Source organism: Ips typographus, linkage group LG1, assembly GCF_016097725.1.
Source record: "Ips typographus isolate SLU linkage group LG1, UJ_Ityp_2.0, whole genome shotgun sequence".
NCBI classification, from domain to species: domain Eukaryota; kingdom Metazoa; phylum Arthropoda; class Insecta; order Coleoptera; family Curculionidae; genus Ips; species Ips typographus.
Window position 1 is genome coordinate 24,022,098 of NC_138422.1, and position 20,842 is coordinate 24,042,939.

At 34.6% G+C, this 20,842-nt stretch overlaps 1 protein-coding gene across 2 annotated transcripts in view; it reads right to left on the reverse strand.

Annotated features, from left to right (window-relative positions):
• The window catches only part of LOC145729054 (tachykinin-like peptides receptor 99D), a 164,523-nt gene that overhangs the window by 91,207 nt on the left and 52,474 nt on the right, over positions 1 to 20,842 (reverse strand). For both annotated transcript variants that reach the window (XM_081979666.1, XM_081979673.1), the window contains exon 2: positions 12,301 to 12,357. The gene's annotated coding sequence lies outside the window, so the exon portion shown is untranslated. The remainder of the gene's footprint in view (positions 1 to 12,300; positions 12,358 to 20,842) is intronic.

Below are 20,842 nucleotides of genomic sequence, written 5' to 3' on the forward strand. Positions count from 1 at the left end.
AAATTATCGACTGTTAATGTAAAAAATTGTAAAACTCAATATCTGCCATTCAGTATTCAGTCAATCTGAGTCATCTGCTTTAATATGAAGTAACTCCAAATATTACTACTACATACAGCGTAGTCAAAAAGTCACAAAGTGACACCCTGTAACTGTCAAAATAACCGAGTTATGGACTGTTAAATTGTAAACTGTCGCTCAAACGAGGATTTAACGATCTGCGAATGGACGTATTTGAATCACCTTGTAACCGTCAAGATTAGGTTAAAGTGGACACTGTCAAACTGAGATATTTGCAATTTCCTGATTATATATTCACACCGCATTTATAGCGCAAGTTTAAAATCCTACAAAATGGTAAGTGGGTATATTTGAAACACCCTGTAATCGTCGAAATAAACATTGTCAAAGTAACCCAGTTACGGACTGTTAAAGTGGTAACTGTCAAATTTATAGTTAAAACTTAGTCAACTCAGTTATAATCAGTAAATAACTTAGTTATGAGTAAATTTTTAGATTGGTCTAAAGAGGATTTCAATGGCTACAAAATGGTATATTGAACCACCCTGTAACTGTCAAAATAACCGAGAGTGAAAGTGAAAAGTGTCAAATTCAATCTGCCACTTACTCCTATTTGTTTTATTATGAAATCTCATCAGTATTTGACATTTTCACTGTAGACTGTAGATATAGTGGTTCAAATGCCATAAAATGGTATATCGCGCCATTCTGCAACTGTCAAAATAACCGAATTATGGACTGTTAATGTGAAAGTTGTGAAATTTAATCTGCCATTCAGTCCCATGTGTTTTTATAATGACTTTTTGAAATACTCAAATATTTGATACTTTCACTGTAGACATGATGTAAAGTGCACCAAAGGCCACAAATTGGCATACTAAACCACCTCATAACTGCAAAAAATAACCGAGTTATAGACTGTTGAAATTGAAAACTGTCACACTCACACTTTACTTCATTCAACTCAATTCTAATCAGTAAATAACTCAGTTATCTGTATTTACTACAGACTCTTGTTATAAGGTGGTGGTGGTTACGACAGACTTTTGTTAGAGGATTTCAAGATTTGCAAACTGGTGTATTTGAATCACCCTGTAACCGTCAAAAGGATCAAATTATGTTAAATTGGAAATTGTCACATTCATCTTGTACTTCAGTCAACTCTCAGTATTTGAATGATTGGTGACCATAGAACTATAAAAAGACACTTGAAAAGTAGCAAATTATATAAAAAGTATACTGAAATTATTTTGTAGGTCGATTGGTAATTCTGACAGTTTCGACAACTACTTTGACAAGCAAATTGATCTGTTAGTACACTGACAAATGTCAACATTTGGATACCAGGAAGCTGTAAAACTGGAATTAAATGTAACCAAGCACCGCTCTACATTATGGTAAGAAGAATTGCTTGGGGAGCACATCTCAGGCCGGATTTAAAAGGAGAGCACACAGTTCAAGGGACTCACTTCCCACTGGCAGTGCACACCTCGCCGATCTCCCAACCGACGAAATCATCAGGAAGTTTAGTTTCGAAAAACAATTTCGAAGAGCACCAAGAGAGATTGGAGCAGAGAATCCATTCAAACATTGGGAAAAAATACCTCCCGAGGGGACTGGAGCAGGAGTCTACGGGCCTCGCACCAAATACTCCAAACCCATGGGCCAGTTTCCTAGCATTTTTCAAGCGGAAATTCACGCCATAGAAAGGTGTATTCAGTTTAACCTCGACAGGAAATACCGGAACAAGAAGATTGCGATCCTTTCCGATAGCCAAACAGCCATCAAAGCGTTGAGCTCGTCTAACATCAACTCTATGATGGTTCTGGAGTGCCTAGAAAAGCTCAATGATCTAGGAAGGAACAACAAGGTAACCCTCCTCTGGGGTCCGGGGCACGTCGGAGTAGAGGGTAACGAACAAGCAGATACTCTGGCACGAAAAGGAGCACTGATCGGGCCAGAACCATTCTGCGGCCTTGGAAAAGCATATGTCCAGGAAGAACTTAATAAAGCTGAAAAAGAACTGAGAGTAAAGCACTGGCGAAGACTTCCAGGACTGAGGCAGGCCAAAGATCTCCTCGGCAACTTTAACCGAGCAAGATCGAAGACACTGATTGACCTCAGCAAAATTAGTCTTAAAGCATTAACGGGGTTTCTAACGGGTTATTGTCCACTCAGAGAACACCTAAGGAAGCTAGTCCTAGAAGAGGACAGTACCTGCAGGTTTTGCGGAGAAGAACCAGAAACACCCCACCACATCTTGCTGGAGTGTTATGCTGTACGCCACAGAAGATTAAACACACTGGGATTACACCAGCTGGCTGTGGAAGAAATACCTCGAGCAGACGCACTCAAGATCCTGAAATTCCTAAAGGAACTAAATCTTGAGGGCTGCTATGAACCTTGAGATAGCAGAAGAAGATGGGGTAGAATAGATCTAATCAGGTCGCATTACATCTGTATCCATCCACAACTACCATTACCAACCAAGTGCAAAAACTATATTAAAAATGTATTTTAGAGATCTATGGTTTAAGTTTCTACAAACATTTTAACTTTCATTACTGTTACTTGTTAATTTTTTTGTTAACTATTAGACAGTTCAACTAATCAAATAATCCAAAATGCAATCTTTACGTCATCCAAGTTTACTTTGATTTTTCCGTATATTTATTAAATTTCATTGTTACTTACAGATTTCTTGTAGTTTCCAAAGTTTAATTGATCAAGCCCTTTCTCTTTGTTTAAGCTTCAAATTAATTAAATTCTTGGTAACTTAGTTAATTTATACCTTTAAGCCTTGTATTGCAATGGTATTTTAACACTGTGTAGTACGATTAAACATTGTTTTTGTCTTGTAAAATGCCAAATACACATACTTACACAGTTTTTTTTTTTTTCAAACATTTCACTGATTTAGTCATTTTTTTGTATGTAAATTAAGACAAATAACACATAAAAATGATGTGGGAGCCTGACTTTCAAAAACTATGTTAATTTGACCCTCTTTTTTACATAACATCTGAGTTTCCTGGTTTTTTTTTGAAATAAACCTGATTTAAGGCAAGACACAAATCCGCCTGTCGTCAAAAATTATTACTGAACGTGGCAGGGACAGACAAAATTGTTTTGCGATCGGTAATAATCGCTTCCGGAAGCATTTATTACTCCGGAACGATCCGGCAATAAACACAATAAGATTTATTGAAAGCCTAATGCGGTTCGGTTTGTTTGTTTTATTGCTTCGCAGTTTTCCAACCGACAGTCTTGTTTACACTACTTTAAAACTAGTACGGCTGTGTAATTGGGCGTACTCTGTTGTTAGGTTCATAAAAATTCGAGTTTAGAATGTTTTCGCATGTATAAAATATTGCATAGACAATTTGGAACGCAGGGAAAAGCGGTATTAAATCTGCATTTTTCCTATCCTATATGCGTTACAACTAAGACAGTGGATCTATGGTATTTTGATGAAACGCGACAGTTTTATTGCTATGGAATGCAAGGGATTTTGTAGCTACAGCCTCATATTATTTATCCGAAACGTCAGCGATATTACATTTTGATGTCTGGAAAAGGGACGTATTAGGGAATAGGCGACTTTTCATAAAACATTGCCGTGTTTTATTCGCGTTTAGGCTAGGCGCTTATACGAAATTTGCGCATATTTTGAAATGTACCAGAAAACTAATAAAACTTTTAAAGTTTTAGGTAATATTAGTCAGCTTTTATCGGTAAGGTAAAGTAAAATTCAGTGTGACAGGAAAGTGTACCAATTTTACCACTAAATTCCAATTTGGCCAGTAAAATTATGGGTCTAATTGAAATTTGCTTAAAAGATATCATTTTCCTGTCATGGCTGTGATTAAGTCATTTTTCGATTAATGTTGTCAAAATAAAATCCTGAATAAAAGGCTGTTTTGACTTGTTTTAGAGATTTTGGTTTATCAATTATCAAGTCACGCGACCACTTTCAAAATAACTATCATAAATCTCAGAAACACGTTTTGTATCGAATAATGCCAGAAACGCCAACCAAACACAATTTGAAAAAACAGTCAAGGACAAAATCAAGTCAAGGAGTGACAAAATGGCTGTTTTAAGTACATTTTTGGAATCATCATTAAATTTCCTATAAAAAACCATATAGTACCATAAAAAACACTACAAAGTTTGGTACAATCGGAGAAAAAAGCGGTGTTAAAATTTGAACTGTCAGAAACACAGTTTGAAAGGACAGTGAAGGGCAAAATTGCCTGTAAAACCCACTTGGAGTGGGAGAATGTCTGTTTTAAGCACATTTTTGAAATCCTCATTAACTTTCCCATCTAATACCATAAAAACACTGCAAAATTTGGTACAGTCGGAGAAAAAAGCGGTGTTAAAATTTGAACTGTCAGAAACACAGTTTGAAAGGACAGTGAAGGGCAAAATTGCCTGTAAAACCCACTTGGAGTGGGAGAATGTCTGTTTTAAGCACATTTTTGAAATCCTCATTAACTTTCCCATCTAATACCATAAAAACACTACAAAATTTGGTACAGTCAGAGAGAGAAGCGGTGTCAAAATTTGAACTTCCAGAAACACAGTTTGAAAGGACAGTGAAGGTCAAAATCGCCTGTAAAACCCACTTGTAGTGAGAGAATGTCGCTTTTAGGCGCATTTTTGGAATCCTCATTAAATTTTCTATCCTATACCATAAAAAAACACTACAAAAACAGAGAGAAAAGCAGTGTTAAAATTTGAACTGAAAGAAACACTGTTTGAAAGGACAAAATCGCCTGTAAAACCCACTTAGAGTTTGATAATGTCGATTTTAAGCAAATTTTTGGAATGCTTATTAAATTTCCTATCTAACACCATAAAAAACACTACAAAATTTGGTACAGTAAGAGAGAAAAGGGGTGTCAAAATTTGAACTGCCCGAACCACAGTTTGAAAGGACAGTCGATGACAAAATCGCCTGTAAAACTCACTTGGAGTGGGAAAATGTCTGTTTTAAGCACATTTTTGGAATCCCCATTAAATTTCCTCTCCAAACCATGAAAAAACACTACAAAATTTTTTACAGTCAGAGAGAGAAGCAGTGTCAAAATTTGAACTGCCAGAACCACAGTTTGAAAGGACAGTCGATGACAAAATCGCCTGTAAAACTCACTTGGAGTGGGAAAATGTCTGTTTTAAGCACATTTTTGGAATCCCCATTAAATTTCCTCTCCAAACCATAAAAAAACACTACAAAATTTTTTACAGTCAGAGAGAAAAGCAGTGTCAAAATTTGAACTGCCAGAAACACAGTTTAAAAAGACAGTAAATTACAAAATCGTCTATAAAACACACTTGTAGTGAAAGAATGTCTGTTTTAAGTACATTTTTGGAATTCTTATTAAATTTCCTATCTAATGCCATAAAAAGCATTACAAAATTTGGTACAGTCAGAGAGAAAAGGGGTGTCAAAATTTGAACTGCCAGAAACACAGTTTGAAAGTACAGTGAAGGAGAAATAATCACCTGTAAAACTCACTTGGCATGGGAAAATGTCTGTTTTAAGCACATTTTTGGAATCCTCATTAAATTTCCCATCCAAACCATAAAAAAACACTACAAAATTTAGTACAGTCAGAGAGAAAAGAGGAGTCAAAATTTGAACTGCCAGAAACACAGTTTAAAAGGACAGTGAAGGACAAAATCGCCTATAAAACACACTTGTAGTAAGATAATGTCGGTTTTAGGCACATTTTTGGAATCCTCATTAAATTTCGTATTCAATACCATAAAAAACACTACAAAATTTGGTACAGTCAGAGAGAAGGGCGGGTTCAAAATTTGAATTGTCATAAACATAATTAGAAAGGACAGTCAAGGAGAAAATTGCCTGTAAAACCCACTTGGAGTGAGATAATGTCGGTTTTAAGAACATTTTTGGAATTTTCTTCAAATTTCCTATCCAATACCATAAAAAAACACTCCAAAATTTGGTATAGTCAGAAAGAAAAGAGGTGTCAAAATTTGTAATGCCTTAAACACAGTTTGAAAGGACAGTCAAGGACAAAATCGCCTGTAAAACTCACTTGAGTTGTGTGAGAAAATGATTGTTTTAAGCACATTTTTGGATTCCTGATTAAATTTCATATCCAACAATCTGAAAAAACACTACAAGATTTGGTACAGTTTGAGAGAAAAGCGGTGTCAAAATTTGAACTGACAGTAACACAGTTTGAAAGAACAGTCGGAGACAAAAACGCTTGTAAAACCCACTTGCAGTAAGAGAATGACTGTTTTCAGCACATTTTTGGAATCCTCATAAAATTTTGCGAGTTTGAGTGCATGTTAATGTGTTTTGAGTGACACTAGATTTGACAAAATTTACCTAACCATTCCAGGATGCCATAGTTGCTTTTCCAAAAAGTATGGGCGTGATAAAAAACAGAAAAAATTGATCATAAAGGCTGTAGGAGACAATTCAAGAATAAAACAAAGTCTGTGACATTCTATTCAATAATTACGGACAAAAATGCGCGTGATCAAACGAGCAACAGAAAAAGTAATCAATGTGGCAGAGGCAACACAGTGGACCAGTATGCTTTTTCCAAAAATTACCGGCAAACATGCGAGTGATAAAAAAAATACAAAAAGTAATTAAGCTTGAAGAGACAACACTAAACTATGGAAATAATAAAATTATTACTAAAAGAGCGAAAAATCCCTCAGACAACATTAAAACGAAAATCAGTCTTACAGACTTGTTGAGAGTCATTTCAGTTCTTCTTGCATCCACTAGTCTACAGAAAACGTGAAGACACTACAATGTAAAAAAAATCTTTAAACCTCAAGTTTTGTCTTAATCCATACTTGTTAAATAGGTTAAGATTTGTTCTCACTTGCTTCTCAATATTTTACAGAACCACCTGGATTATATCTGTCAGACTTGCCCCTTCCGGAAAACTTCAGCATTGGGTCGACAAAGAGAAGAGAACGCGATTAATGAGAATTCCTCGGCGATGATTGGAAGCGGCATTTAAAATAATCGGAATTCTTTCAGGCTGTGGCATTTCCCCTAATTGCAACGCCCCCACTTTGCCCCTGAACCTACTTTTAGAATGAGTGTAGATTTTACCAGCCTATTTACATTTACGGCGTACGACAATGTACTGGAAATTAGTTCCTTATTCGCTTTGCTAAATTATGGTAGAACACGTGTAAATTACCTAAAATTATGCAATTTAGATCACAGAAAAAAATTTAATTTCTTTTTAAATTGCTGAACATTTGCTTCCTGTACTAGCCACGTGTTATGTTGTGTGGGATAATTTTCCTTTACAAAAAATATACATGTAACATTACATGTCTTTGGCTTATAATAGTAAAATTGCATTTACTTGCATTACTTTTTTTTACACTGAACTTATATCCTTTGTAGAATTCCGAATATTCACAAAGTCTCGTACTTACTATTGCATTCATCAAAAGGGGATTTTAATAACTTCCTTTCAGAGCAACGCTCATATATTAAACTGGTATTCAATATAATCCCAGGCACTTTTAGTATGAAATAAATAAAATCATCAATGATTTTATGTTAAAATTCAATCGACAGCGTTCGAATCAATTTGGTGTTCAATCTCCTAATAATTGAGTTTTATTAATTCACGTCTACAGACATTATTTAAACCTTTATCATACTTTCCTAAATTCAATTCATTTACACTAATACTTGTCAACGAAATTTGACAAATTGAAACCAAACCAAAAGAGACAAACTGGAAAAAGTGTAATTCAGCAAACAACTTCCGAGCTATCAGTGCGCCACAATAGGATCGCATTTCCTAAAATGAAACTCCCATCATTTTCCGATTAGATTCGTTTTTCTTTTGAAGAAGGGAACAAACGAGACTACTCGATTGTAAAGAAAACTCAGTCGAGGGCAGTTTTCTCGAAAATGAGCCGGCACATCGGCAATAATCGGATGATTCGATACTTGTCATTGGGGCAAGGTTGTTCTTGTTAATTGGCTTAGTTACACGAAATCGAGTAGCGGGAAATTTATAGTGATTATGTTATGTATTAGTATTTATTTTTATTAGTATTTATGTATTGTATATTCCCAATAAATAAGAGATTAAAACAGGGCGACCGACTAGCACCGACACTGTTTAACCTGGCTCTGGAATATGTAACTGGCCTACGCAGATGATATCAATATTATGTCCCGCAGAGCGGAAGAGGCGGCAGAAATATACACACAACTGAAGAGAGAGGCCAGAAACATCGGACTCGAAATATATACACAAAAGGCAAAAACACTAACCCAGGCAAGAACAAGAGGAAACGAAAACTACCTCAGAGTAGAGGATAACGTGGATGCTGTCCAGAGCTTTACATATCTAGGTGTTGAACTCAACACGAGAGGATCAGAGGAATCGGAGATACAACATCGAATAATATCGGCAAATAAAGCCTACTTTGCTCTGTCCCATATATTCCGCTCCAAAATCATACACAGAAAATCCAAAATCTGGATATACAAAACCATCATCAGGCCGATACTATGCTATGGATGCGAGACATGGGTCATGACCAAGAACTCACAGAATAAACTGGAGGTGTTTGAAACAAGAATACTAAGACGGATCTTTGGGCCACTAAATGAAAATGAGACATGGAGAAGAAGATATAATCATGACATCTACCAACTTTTCAAGGAGGCACCTATCTCAGAATTCGTCAGACTACAGAGGCGACGTAGTAAGAATGTCGGATAACAGACTACCAAAAGGGTCCTCAACAGTAGGATGCAGGACAGAAGACCAAAAGGGAGGCCACGAAAAAGATGGGAGGATGGAGTGACAGAAGACGCGCAAAACTTGATAGGTGTCAGAACCTGGAGGAGAGCAGCGTTAGATCGACAGTGTTGGAGGCGGAAGATAAAGGAGGCCAAGGCTCAATTTGGGCTGTAGCGCCATTGGAGAGAGAGAAAGAGTATTGCCCTCATTGTACTAGTAACCAATCAAATACAAAGAATCTTTCTTGTTCCACCATTGGAAAAATTCCTGTTCACAATCCAGTTTTTTCGATAAAGTTTTTGAAACAAAACTTGAACACTATTTAAACATTAAATTTAGGTTATTCTTTTCAATATTAACAATAAATGAATTAGTATAACATTGTTTTCATTAAATCATCTCATTGTATAGTCTGTTCACGATTTTTTTGGATCTACTCGTTCCAATGGAATTTTGACATTTTGGCCCTTGTAAATTGTTGACATTCCACTTTTCTCACAATTTTCATCTGATCGTATATTATAAGGTTTCTGCTGCTACTATCTGGTTAATGAGAATTGTTTACTTAAAAAGTTACAGATTTCACTAAAATTTACTTTTTTAGGTTTTTTTGCTTTAATTATAATTATACTTTACAAATCTTTTAAATGTTCATTCACTTAGAATGCTATTATCATGTCTACTCAACATGGATTTGCTGATCTCAAACCGAACAGAATTTTGTCATTGGATTTTTAAAAAGTTTTTAGAATAAGTCGCAACAGCCAAAATTCAAGTCCAGAACCTAAACAATTTATGTAAAATGATTTAGTACTTTTATAGCTTCATGGAATGTTATTTGACAGTGCTGCACACTGTAGACCTATTTCTAAAAGAAACAGCTTTACGTCACATAACTGTCTATATTACTATCATAAAGCTACTAAAAATCATTTAATGCAAATTTAACAGCTTGTACTAGTTTTAAGACAGATTTTATAGCTTCATAGAAATCATTCACACATGAAACACACATCACAAACAGGTTCCTAGACAGTTTAAAACCTTACGAAATTTGTATCCAAACGTAATTTTTAAGAAATATTTGTGTCAAAATCTTTTTAACATGATTTGACAACTACTGACAGACATTGCAAACATCAATCTGAACACCATTTAAACAGGAAAAAGCAGGGATGTAAAATTTCCGGAAAATTCAATTTTTGGGAAAATTTTCGGTAATTTCTTGGAAAAATTTAAAAATCTGAAAATTGAAAATAATTGTTTTTTTAAGTAGTTATACCAAACATCTGCCAGATCTCTCAAATTTTGAAAAGACAGTCACAGACAAAATTGCCTGTAAAACACACTTGGAGTGAGAAAATATCTGTTTTCAGCACATTTTTGGAATTCTCATTAAATTTTCTATAAAATATCATTAAAAAAACACTACAAAATTTGGTACAGTGAGGGTGGTCAAAATTTGAACACAGTCAAGGACAAAATCGCCTTTGGAGTGAGAAAATGTCTGTTTTAAGTACATTTTTAGAATCCTCATTAAATTTCCTATCTACTACCATAAAAAAAAAACCTACAAAATTTGTTACAGTCAGAGAGAAAAGCGGTGTCAAAATTTGAACTGCCAGAAACACAGTTTGAAAGGGCAGTGAAGGACAAAATCGACTGTAAAACCCACTTAGAGGGAGAAAATGCCTGTTTTAAGCTCATTTTTGAAATCCTCATTAAATTTGCTGTCCAATAGCATGTAAAAACACTGCAAAATTTGGTAAAATCAGAGAGAAAAGCGGTGTCAAAACTTGAACTGCCATAAACACAGTTTGAAAGGACAATGAAGAAGAAAATCGCCAGTAAAACTCACTTGTAGTGAGAGAATGTCGGTTTTAAGCACATTTTTGGAATACTTATTAAATTTCCTATCCAATAGCACAAAAAAACACTACAAAATTTAGTATAGTCAGAAAGAAAAGCGGTGTCAAAATTTGTAATGCCTTAAACACAGTTTGAAAGGACAGTCAATGACAAAATCGCCTGTAAAACCCACTTTGAGTGAGAAAATAATTGTTTTAAGCACATTTTTGGATTCCCCATTAAATTTCGTATCCAATAATCTGAAAAAACACTACAAGATTTGGTACAGTCTGAGAGAAAAGCGGTGTTAAAGTTTGATCTGGCAGTAACACAGTTTGAAAGAACAGTGAGAGACAAAAAACGCCTGTAAAACCCACTTGGAGTAAGAGAATGCTTGTTTTAAGCACATTTTTGAAATCCTCATTAAATTTTCTATCTAATAGCACAAAAAAACACTACAAAATTCGGTACAGTCAGGGAGAAAAACGGTGTCAAAATTTGAACTGCCAGAAAGACAGTATTTGTAATTTACCGGTCAAATTTTGAAAAGACAGTCACAGACAAAATTGCCTGTAAAACACACTTGGAGTGAGAAAATATCTGTTTTCAGCACATTTTTGTAATTCTCATGAAATTTTCTATCCAATAACGTAAAAAACACTACAAAATTTGGTACAGTGAGGGAGAAAAGTGGTGTCAAAATTTGAACTACCATGAACATAATTTGAAAGGACAGTCAAGGACAAAATTGCCTGTAAAACCCACTTGGAGTGAGTTAATGTCGGTTTTGAGTACATTTTTGGAATCCTCATTAAATTTCCTATCCAATACCACATCCAATTATTTAAATTTAATATCAATTGAACCATTTTAAGACAGAAACAATAGTTTCTAACATCGATTGGGATAATTTGCAGATACCAAGTCTCTAGGACAGTTTTTAACATGATAAGATAGAAATTAACTGAAATCACTGCAAAAAAATGCGTTTTAACGTCAATTTTAAGAATTTTTAGGGTTAGAAAGTTTTTAAAACAACTTGACTACTAACATTGAATATATCAATCTGAACTATTTTAAGACAGGAAGAACAGCTTTTATCATCAAAAGTGACAATTTACTGGTATTAAGAAGACCTTTAACTTAGATTTTGACAATTCTAAGACAGACAGACAGTTTTCAAACAGAAACAGCTGGCAGACATCGAAAACGTCAACTTGAACCATTTTTAGACAGAAAGACTTTTATTGTCAATTGTGACAATCTGCTGCCACTAAGAAACTCTCTAACCTCAATTTACAGGTCACGACTGCCTGACTTCTACTCATGGACCCATAAACAACCATTTAGAACTGTATTAACTATAACAGTGCATTTCAGCAGGTTTTGCAGCTTTATATGAGGTGGCAATTGGCAGTTCAAAATAGACGTGCTTCATGTCAAAATTCAATTTATGACGCTATAAAGAACTTTTATCACTAATTTAAAGGCTTTTCAAGTGATTGTTTTAGTTTAGTGATAGGTCTCAGTATTTTATCGTCTTATTTTTTAATCTCAATCAATTTCCAAGCAAAATTTTGCTTAAAATCCACTTAAGCACAAATTACCCGATAAAATTATGATTCAAAAATTTAAGACCAACACTTACCTCTTGGGCGATGTCTAGGAAAAGTCTTTAGAGCAAAACGGGGCTTTGCCACTCAATCTGCAACAAAATTAAGCGTCAACGTCGGCACAAAGACTCAATTTTCTTACAAGTAAATTGGTAATTCGAGTTTCTGTGCTGATTTCCGGCAATTCCGCAAAAAGGATTAAAGCGCGCAAAACTGCGGTTCTATTTTATGTATAAATTCCCTTTTTGCTGGTGTGTTAAATAATTTTGCGGTTTTTACTACTTAGTGAGCAGCGTTCCGCTTTTATGGTCTCGCAAATTTAAGTTTTCAGTTGATATTAAATTTCTACTGCAATCTGTTTGAATATAAAGTATTATGCAGCATTTCACGACAGTTGGGATTAAAAATTTGTTAAGATTTCACGGAACAATTATTACTTTATAGTGTTTTCGCTCATCTTAATGACTTTACATTAATTATAGGTTATGTTAAGAAGAGTAATACGGGTCAACCCTGTATGTACAGGGTGATTTAACTACTGTATTTATCATTTTATCAAAAAATTACTTAATATGAATCTTGGTTTTGCTCTAGCAGCCTTAATTTAACCACACTCCTAATAGAGAAAAACATCCCTAAATTGAGCAAAATGTTCGTGCATTTTTCCAGAATGTCGCGAATAACTCGCTTATTTGAAACATTCTGTATAATCACACTGTATAACAAGAGAAAGCTAAGGAACGGCGCTATCACGTGACGTTAAGCGGATACAGCTAAGTTGCCCCGTTTGGCCGCTAGGGAGCGTCAAATTTGACTTATTTTTTGTAGTTTTTGCTGAATATCTCAAGAACGCCACCAGAAACTCACCTCGATGGGATGCAACTTTTACCTTTTATGTTCAAGTGTCATTTGTCAAAATGTAATTTATTAAGAGTGCTACGCACTGAAAACTGTCAAAATTGACATAATTTCAAGGTCATCTCTGAAACAGTGCTACTTAGAGCAAAATGGACGTCAGATTCGTGTTCCTCAAGTTAAAATTCGTTAAAAAGTTCACTTTGATCGAGAAAATCCACCATGGCCGCGGTTAGTATAGTAGGCCCAAAAATTTCAAATTTGAACTAAATTTTCGTAAACTTTTTCCAAAAATCGTGAATAACTCGCTTATTTGAAACATTCTGTATATTCGCACTCTATAAAGAACGAAACCTTATAAATGGAGATATCACGTGACGTTGAGCGGACCCAGATAGGTTGCCCCGTTTGGCCGCTCGAGGGCGTCAAATTTGGCTCTTATTTTTTGTGGTTTTTGCTAAATATCTCAGAAACGGTTCACGTTAGAGGTCTAAAATTAAATACCACAAACGCACCTCGATTGAATGCAGTTTTTACCTTCTATACACTTTTTCGGTACCAGGCACCGTTTGACCATGAAGATCACAAAACAAATTTTGGCGGTTTGTTCTACGTAGCACCTTAAAAAAGTGACATTTTCACAAATGTCATTTTTGACACTATTAACCTGAAGGTATTTAGGCAGAAAAAGGAAATTTTTAAATTTCTCAAAAAAATCTGTAGGTACCAACACTTGAACATTTTGAAAAATTGTAGTTTTTAATTTTTCTAGGTCATACGGTGCAAGGTATAAAAAAGTGTTAAGATAATAAAAGTTTCGTACCATCAAGGAGCGTTGTCGTAAAAATTTCAGGCCTCTAACTTTAAGCGTTCCTGAGATATTTAAGAAAAACTATAGCCAAGTTTGACGCCCTCTAACGGCCAAACGGGCCAACTTAGCCGTATCCGATCAACGTCAGGTGATAGCCCCATTCATTAGCTTTCTTCTGTCATATGATGTGTCTATACAGAATGTGTCAAATAAGCGAGATTCACGATTTTTTGGAAAAATGCTTCAAAATTTCGCTCAAATTAAGAATTTCCGCTCTCGATGAGGATGGTCAAAGTAAAGCTGCTGGAGCAAAAACAGTTGAACGATACAAACATTTTACATCAAGTAGGCCTAAAATTTCACGTAGATTCCAAATATTTAATAAAAAATAGTTCATCCCATTTAAACAATTAAAAGTAAAGTTGTTCAAATTTAGAACACCCTGTATACGAATGGATTTTCCAGAAGTATACACAAATATCTACAAGATTCATATTTGGCAATTTTTTGTGTTCAAAAATCCATAAATCACCCTGTGTGTACAGGGTCTTTCACTGGGGACTGACCAAGCCCCCTTTTTGGGCTTCCCTGTATGTAATTAAAGAAACTGAGATAGCCATTTGATAAAGAATCAAAAAATTAGTACCAAAATATTCCTAACCTTCAAATCGAAGAGCTACAGCCAATAATGGTGTTTTTTCATAAGGATCACCCGGTATATTTAACTATTTTCGGAATGTGCTCAAAATTCTGCAAATATTTTTACAAAAAAAAAATTTACTAATTTTTCGAAATTTGTTTTTTGACGAAACTTGTATATTGATTAAAAAAAATTATAGAGAGGACCATTTATTAATTATAACTCTGGAATCATAGCTACATAAACAAATGAGGGTAGAATAAAAGACATGTTTTACAATTTTACAACAAACTAAAATAAAATATTAAGAAATAAAAGAAAAAAAAGAAAATTTTGTGGTCATTTTTGGATTCAACTTTTTAAACTACATTAAATGGCCATTTCAGTTTTTTTAATTACATACAGGGAAGTCATAAAAAGGGAGTTGGTCAGTCCCCAGTGAAAGAGGTAAAGGTGACTGAATTTCCTTATTTTGATAGCTTTCTGGATTGTCAAGACTTTTTACATACACTATTTGTTCCTCTAAAACTTCCTGGATTTCTTATCATTATAATAGCAACCACAAAGCCAAAAAATCAAATTTTGTAGATTTTAGACATGTTCTCAAATAGTCAAAACTTTAATTTTTATTCGAATTAAATCTACAGACCAGAAAACTGATTTCACTTGTTAAGTTTCCATGCCCACGCTTTATTATTATTTATATTATTTATTAATCAAGTTTTGTTAAAAGAGAAAGCTAATTTAGTACAATATAAATAGAAATATTTTAACGTGGCGTGTTCAAATGACGCTAGTTTCACGTTCCAGCTCATTAAGTCGAATCCCCGCTGACAAACTAAGGCTTTGCCAAGGTAAAACTTGTTCCAGACAAAGACTTTTAAATCCACAGTCTAAAGAAATAAGCTCCGTTTTGCGCTTGAAAAAAAAAATGCAATCTCTGACCTTCCACAGTGCGAAATCGACTAATAAGTTCGTATTTTTAGCCCTGATGAAAGAAAGAGGGGTGACTCAAATTGATTTAAGCAGTCCCCTCAAAAGGCTCTTTTTCTTATTGTCTGGTAGAAATTGAGACTAGGAAAACTCAATTTTAATTCTTAGTGAAAAAAAAAAAGTTGTCTGTCTAACTCACTGATTTGCAACTTTTATTGAAAACGACAAGGAAAAGGGAATTAAAAAGACAAATTTACAGTCAGTTTCAACTTGTCGGCGTGAGAATTTCTCGACTGGAAAACAATCAAAAGTTGGGAATTAAACAAAAATGGAAAAAGAGGGAAAGGGTCGACTGTCGTGAGAACTGAAATCTCCAAAAACGCAAAATGCCGGAACGGTCCAGAGAAGCGTAAAACGATATTTTCCACCCGCATGATTCAAAAAATTTTCTTGGCCACATACACGATTCGGGTTTTTCGGATAAGTACCATATACCAGTGCCTCTATTAAAGCAGTTTTTTTGAACTTTCTGGTTTTTTTAATTTTTAACAGCCAAATGTTTCGAAAAAAGTGTTTATAAGATAAAAGTTGCGTTTTTCCAGGTTCATTAGTGAACAAAATTTCATGCCGCCAAGTAGAATCGTTTTCGAGATATTTACTGAAATTTACAAAAAAATTAATTCAACTTTGATGCCCTCTACCGGCCAAACGGTAATACTTAGCGGTATGCTTTTAACGTCATTGGATAGGTTCATTAATTTGCTATTTGCAATCCTCTTATGTCTTTATAGTAAACATTTGAACAAACCGAGTTATTTGCGATCAAACGAAAAAGTGCAGAAAAATTTGGTAGAAATACAAATGTTCAATCATCTCAAAAAGTTATGTTTTTATTAGGCAAATCTGATGTAACGTAATAGAGCAAAAACAAATCAAAATCATTCTTAACCGAAAGTCGCTATCTCTCACCGTTTTCGAGATATTTGCAAATAAAATTGTCATTTGACAAATGACAGGAAAACTGTTTTTTTTTTCATTAGTCAGGAGTAATTTGACTTCCTCGACACGGAAGCGTTGTCTTTTTCCAAACACCATTTTCTCAAATACGACCTCCAAAACCGTTTTGCTCTATATTTTACCATTTCCAAAAAAACTGTATATTTTCATTAATATTTTTGTTTAAAATATTGATATTTTCTTAACATTTTGTTTTTAGTTAGACAGTTTTGCAGAGATGTTACTTTCATTTGTACAATTTTATATCTAAATTTTTCGTATTAATAATATTTTTTGTTACATTCTGTCACCTATACGGTCTCAAATTTACTCCACTATCTGTAAATAACGATCAGAGAAAGGACATAATGCTGTGTTTCATCGATTATGAAAAGGCGTTCGACAGAGTCCAACATCATAAACTGATCCAAATCCTAAATAGATTGGACATCCAGACCAGGACCAAAAAGACATCCGCTGCATTCAAAGCCTATAGTGGAACCAAATGGCCAAAGGTCAGAGTTAGTAACGATCTCACAGAAGCAAGACCAATTTGTAGAGGAATCAGACAAGAGTGTGTTCTCTCCCCACTTCTCTTCAATTTATACTCTGAAGCATCTGAAGAATCTTTCAGGAAGAACGTAACGTGGGCGTTAAGGTGAATGGTGTATGAGTCAACAATATTCGTTATGCGGACGACACAGTTCTAAGTGCAGATAACATGGAGGATTTGCGGGATATGCTTGGGACTGACGGGAAATTCAGTAAGAACGTGGACCTCAATATCAACACCAAGAAGACTAAATTCATGATAATTACTCGAAAGCCACAAGAATTTCAAAACTTAAGCCTAACATGTGAGAATCAACCAATAGAGCGAAGAAATAAATTTAAATATCTAGGAACGTGGCTGTGTGAAAACTGGGAATCAGACACAAAAATCAGATGCCGGATTGAAAATGACTGCAGTGCATTCATGAAATTCAAAAAAGTGCTCACCTAAACTGATTTCGATCTTGGCTTGAGAATTAGATTTGTCAAATGCTATGCCTGGACAGTGTTGCTTTATGACATGGAGGGATGGACACTGAAGGTGAGCACTATGAACAAGCTGGAAGCATTCGATATGTGGGTCTATAGGCGTGTACTGAGGATTCCATGGACTGCAAGAAGAACCAACGATGAGGTCTTGAGAATAATCAATAAAGACCGCGAACTGTTAGACACCATTAAGCCTCGAAAAACAGCATACCTGGGCCACGTAATACGCAACGAGGGAAAGAGAGGAATCGGCAGGAAAAAGATGTCATGCCTCCGCAACGTTAGACAGTGGACAGGACTGGGGACAATGCAAGAACTAATGCATACCACACGTAATAGGGACGAATGGACAAATGTGATTGCACACATCCATCAATGGACACGCAGCAGAAGAAGAAGATCTGTAAATACCTTCATTGTCACCCTTAAGATGTAAAACTACTTTCAAGTCTCAAAAACCGTGTAGAAATTGTAAGGTCCATGAAAAAACTAATTTATAAGAGTACTACAGATGATGTCATACTCTAATGTCAAACTCATGACAGCAACAATGCAAGCAAATTCCTCTTGTATTCGCCCCGATAAATTGAAAAATTCGGTAATAAAAAGTATGTTTTGTATAAGAAAAACTCTAAAAGGTTCCTTCTACACAGTTAAGTTTTGCCTTTTAAGATCACAAAGTCGATTAAAAGCAATTGTTTGTATTATTTTCCGGCATCTTGCGACAACCTAACCTAACCAGGCATCTAGTTTAAACTGGCGCTAGGCGGAAATTCATCAGAAACAGAGCGAAATGGCGCCACTTAAACCAAGATTCAAAATAGAATAAAAACTTTACTATTAATCCCTTCGAGTTAATTTACGGGCACAATTAGAGCCACATATGTTCATATGGTTCCAAATTTTCAGACTTGTATCTTGTCAAACTTGGGAGAAATTACCGAAAAGGTCTACAAATAGCTTCAAAAGCTTGTAAACAAAGTAAAAAATAAGTAAGATACAATCCTGCTACATTACTTCTGTAAACAATTACTATTAAACATAGAACTACAAGAATGAACCAAATTTTATTGAAATTTTGATAGCAAACTCTGTAATTTAGTGTCGGTCAAAGTTACACCTTTGCAAATTAACTCGCAAGTTTAACTGAACGGGCATCAGATACCTCAAGTTTCTTGTGCGGTTTCCTCTAGTCGCCCTTGATCTATGTCAGGGTGCTAAGTTTGTTTACCACGTCTCAAGCAAGTTGTGTTAGAGTTTTGTATGCCAGAAGGAAGGCTGATTAAGTCATTTATATGGTGAACAGACAGTGGTGTTCAAATCTTGTCAACAATCAGCTCTAAAAAGTTTCAGGTTTTATTTGAGGCAATTCAGCAATACTTATAAAGTTAGCAGTGAATAAATGTTCCAGAGGTTTATTTAAAATTATTTTAACAAGGAAAGTTATCATATAAGTACATGACAAAGTTTAGAGAAAAATTTACTTCATCTGTCCAAAGAATCTTCAAATATTTAATTGAAAGCATGCAATTAAATAATAAAAGTACACATCATCCAATTTAACAAAGTTTGTTTTTATTAATCGTAAAAAATCGTCTTTTCTAGAACTATTGAGTGTTGGTAGTCGCAATTTAGACCATGTCTGACTGTATGTAGTGACATGTAAACTCAAAAGCTAATGAAAAACACACTCAACATCATGTTAATGTAAGCAACAGTTATCTTTCTTTACTTTGTAAGTTAGGGAAGGTTGTAAAGTAACCTAACCTATCTTTTTGTAAACCTGTGCTACCGCGAACCTGCAAGAATGTATAAGAAGAATCAATAAAAGTCGTAAAGCATACTGAATGCCTTTTATATTATCCTTTCATTCCAATTAAGTAGCATGACGACTGTGAAGTGTCGCAACTATAACTAATAAAACCATTTAATAACATAACATAACAACAATCAATAAAGCAAAAAGACAGTGGTGTGATTCCAATCTGTACAAAGAAACCAAATTAGTACAAAACAGTATCAAAATTCCTTAGACAAGCAATTTTCCACATGAACCTAAACTCTTATATCTCTTTCAGAATGAACGTTAACGTAATACAAAATACGTAAACATAAGCGTAAACGTATAAAATAACCATAGCAAAGACAATGAAGTTCCGTTACTTCTTACGGACTTCGATCAGTTATAACGTTTACATAACAGTGGGAAAGAGAGACAGAAGAGAAACAGGCATTAACTATACGGATATGGTAAAATAATTTGTAGTATTTGTAGAAATCCCAGCACTATTGGTAGTTTGTGGTTGGTCGAAATACAGCTACTTTTATCTTGCTGTTATTTTCTTGATCTACAAATAGTGTGATTTCTATAAATTTTCTCTGTGTGGAGTTACCATCAATCATTCATTTTCCAAGCAGCTTCTTCTGCAAATTTTAATAATCCAGAAAACATGTTTATGCCAGATTGGTTCGATGAACCTAAAAAAATTCGTTGATTTTAAAGAAAGATAATATCTGAAAACACTACATATAAGTATCTGTAGATACCAAGAAATAATTATGACCGATGTTTTAACGTTTCCCGTTGATATTTGGTTGTGGCTATGTAGTTGATTTTAAGTTGAATTTACGTTGAACAGCGATTCAAGCGACATTTTTACTATTTTATTTAACTTTTCCCAATCTACCAAAATCAACGTTACGTTACGTTTTACTACAACGTTTCTTCGACGTAGTTGTGCTTATTGGGTAATAACGTTAAAGAGTGTTTCGTGCAAACGTTAAATTACGTTTGCAAATCAACATTGCTGTTGCAACGAATTTTAACATTGTCCAAGTTCCTAAAATCAATGTTGGATGAGTTGCAGTACAACGTTTCATTAGCGTAGTTGTAGTACTGTGTAAGAATCGTAATCGTAATTTAGTAGGGTTTTAGTCCTACTTGAACGGTTTTTTACAGTCAGTTATTAGCACTTTTGTGATTATAGTTGTTATCACACCTATCGGTTACGTTACGTTACGTTACGTTAGAACAGCATACGTCGTACGAGTTGAGTAATGTTCTGACTAGTTTATTCACTTTATTTAACGTTAATTATTGTCGTATAGTGGATAGTCGGAAAACTGTTATTTGAAAAGTTGAAGTGAGGTTTGAGGCTTACTTTAGGAATTTACTACACTCCGAATTACGAGAGTTGCGAAAATAGGATTTTACATTTGATCGTAGGTAAAGTACGTCAAACGTGCCCTAAAGCATTTTACATACTTATTGAGTTACCTAACTGTTTCCATTTTATGCGTA